Raw genomic sequence first — 3,388 nt, forward strand, 5'->3', positions numbered from 1 at the left:
ACTGGCAGCAATGGCTTGCAGCAACAGCCTCCAGCAGCAGCAGCGGTGGTGATCTCCCCATGTCCCCCCCTCCAGGGGCACCCCCCAGGGGTGGGGTGCCCCCTGGATCAGAACAGAACCACTCATCCTTTATATTAAGTCATAACCCAGGACACTTGGGCGCACATGCGCAATTACATTAGACAATAACCAAGGAACGCGTGGGCACACGTGCATATTTACATCAAATGCTCAGCAAGATTCTGAACATCTTAGGGGCCCTGACCATTTTCCTATATTTTCCCAAAACCATTGTATTCATGGTTCCTCATTTGCCCTGTGTGACCAATGGACCAAGCCTGCATGCTCACTGAGCAGGATTCTCTGCCATGGATCAATGCTAGCTAACTAGTCCAAGGGAGGATAGTCTTTGTTAAGTGGAGGAATGAAGTGCCCATCCCTCCCTAGGGATCCTTTCCACTGATCTAAAGGCATTGGAGTAAAGCCTTATCCAGAAAGAGGTGGTGACCAGGCATGCAGCAGAAGTAATTTGAAGCCCAAGACCTTGAAGATAACTGGGCTTTCTTGCCAGCCCCAGACAAAAAGTGTGGCTTCTGGGGAAAGCACCACTGTCCTGCTGTCTGCAGCTGGGCAGCATCCAGGACTGCAGTGAGTTTCAGTCTCCAAGTACAGTCAATGGTACCAGCTGAGCTGGTGGCTTGAGCAGAAGTTAAGCAGCAAATGTGTGCATGTTCGAACTGTTTGTGGAATGGATGTAGCAATGAGCAAACGTGCAAAACTTACTGCTTTGAGATGATTTGTAACAGCTGTGCTCCCTACAGAACAGGTTTTCCTCATTGCCTGGATCTGGGATCATCTCCTGGGTCCTGCCTGTTAGAATGCTGAGTGTCCATGGAGAGTTTGAGATGAGGAGGGAGGGGGTTGTCTCCCAGCTCAGACTGGTGCAGAAGATCATGCAAGTTAAACCTCCCTAGCCGAGATGAAGCAGTGCAGAGGGCCAGGGTGTCTGTCAGCTCCAGGTGAGAGGCTTCCCCCAGCTTTAGGTAAATGTGCGTCTGCTAAGCAAGCCAGACACGGACTTGAGTGTCATCAACAACTTGTGCTTGTGACATCTTTGCCCAAGAGCAACACCAATTGAACTTTTAGGTTCTTCATAATATGGAAGGAAAGATACTGACTGAGCCACTTCTTCAAGCTTCAAGACATCTCATGTATACAAAGGGTCTTCAAAAAATTCATGGAAAGATTTGTATTATTTTTTAAATTCTATTTTCCACAAACTTTTTGAAGTACCCTTGTGTCATACATATATGACATATATATATATATATTCTATTATAATAATATATCCTATCATCACATTATTACAGTACAGTGTAATAGGAGTGTCTAGATAGGCTGCATTAACACATAAACCCTAAAAAATTATTGACTTAATATGATAAAAGTTTATATTGTGCATCAAAATCCAATGTAGGTGGGGGGCACTCTTCCTGGATGACTCCTCTGAGTGGTGACTGAGGATCTGGGCTTCTTTCATCTTAAAATGCCATCATCTTCAGCATTTGGCCTCAACAGTTGCCACAGAGGAAGAAGCGAGTATGTACAAAACCAGACAGTGGGATTTGTGGCTAGATCTGCAAGCACTGCCCATTACTACTGCCAAATCCCATTAGCCAGAACCCAATCACATGGCTCCATGCTAACTGCAAGAGAGGCTGGGAAATACTGTCTTTTTGTGTGCCGGGAAGAGAAAATGAAATTGATGAGTGTATTAGTCCATTTCTGTTGCTTATAATAAAATACCTGGAACTGGGTAATTTATAAGAAAATGAAATTTATTGCTTACAGTTTTGAAGTCTGGGAAGTCAAAGTCCAGGGAACACATCCGGTGAAGGCCTTGCTGGTGGCAACAGTGACCCAGGGGCCTTACATAGCAGAATGACAGAGCAGAGAGAGAGCATCTCCTTTTAGAGGCCTCAGAACCACGCCCATGAACTAGGGCATGGTCCTTACGATCTAGTCACTTCTTCAAGGCCCCACCTTACAATTTCTGTAATAGGATTTCCCGCCCTCCTTCACAGTGGGGATCAAGCTTCTAACAGAAAACTTGGGGGACACAATTCAATCCATATCAATGAGTATTAGCCAGTGTTTGCTACAAGATCCTCCACGTTGGAATTATTATCTAGTACTTCTAATCATGCTTTGCATTTGATGCTATCTAGGCTTCAAATAGGTTGCCTTGCAGCATATTCTGTGACATCCACATGCAGCATCCCCTTCCTCACAACACGACTCTGAATTGTCAGGACAGGTTTTTTCACCCACATTTTATAGATAGGACCCTGAGACCTGGAGAAGTTATATGGCTTGTACAAAGTCACACACTACTAAGTAACAGAGCTTTTCTTCTCTCGCTCTCAGGTTAGTGGTCTCTCCACTGTACCACACTGTCTTCCTCAGGAGATCAAACTAGATGCACAGAACTCAGTATACAAACTCAAATATATAAGAAATATATCTTTATTCCTCTGTAAATCAACCTAATTTATATTTCAAACCCTCACTCTATGTTGGACAGTGTCAGCGATGACTTCTATCATTTTGGTATTTCTCTACCTCTAAAGTTGTGTGTAAGTTTGGGGTGAGACAGAGGTAGGGTGGAGGGGATGGTGGTTAGGTAGTGCCAAAGTACTGGGAAGTCCATGTCCCTCAAATCAGCTGTCTGAGGAGGCTTTGACCAAGATGTGCACAATTCCTTCTAGTCTCCCTTTATTGATCCTGACGCATCTGTGCCTCTTTCCTGTCCACATGGCCCATTCGCGTCCAGCAGCTGCTGCTACTTTGAGGCCGCTCAGGGTCTGGGGAGTTCTGTAGGCCCACATCACACAGCCATTCTTCCCCCAAGCTTGCTGCCTCCCTGAGGGAGAGGGGTAGGGGAGTAAGGAAGGACCTACCAACGCCTTTGCCCTCTCACTTTCCAGTTCCCTTTCCTCCCACCTGGCAGAGGGAAGCGTTTCCAGTCTTCCAGGGAAGCCCCTTTCCTCCTCACACCTTTTTCTGCCAAATACTTCGGCTGTTCTCCAAACCCTCTCTAGCCCTCTGCAAGTTCTTATAACACAAAACAACTCACAGAAGTTGTATTGTTCTTGTTTTGCTTTTGATCCTGTCACATCACTTCCCCACCTTGAAGTAATGTGACGAGGGCCTGCTGTCCAGGACATGTAGGCACAGGGGGCATGGGGGGCGGCGGTGGATGGTAGGGGAATACCAAGAAAAAAAACCCCATTTCTTGATCATATGTGTATTGCATTAACTTCAGCTACTCATGAGGTGAGTATCGTTCTGTTGTTCTGGAACTAGCAGCGAGGGGAGAGGCATTGAT

The 3,388-nt window shown here is 45.9% G+C and overlaps 1 pseudogene; it reads left to right on the forward strand.

Moving 5' to 3' along the window:
• The first annotated feature begins 2,573 nt into the window (after window positions 1-2,573).
• Window positions 2,574-3,121, forward strand: LOC103591243 (annotated as a pseudogene).
• Window positions 3,122-3,388: the final 267 nt, after the last annotated feature.

This window comes from Galeopterus variegatus, unplaced genomic scaffold, assembly GCF_000696425.1.
Source record: "Galeopterus variegatus unplaced genomic scaffold, G_variegatus-3.0.2 Scaffold53, whole genome shotgun sequence".
Taxonomy (NCBI): Eukaryota; Metazoa; Chordata; class Mammalia; order Dermoptera; family Cynocephalidae; genus Galeopterus; species Galeopterus variegatus.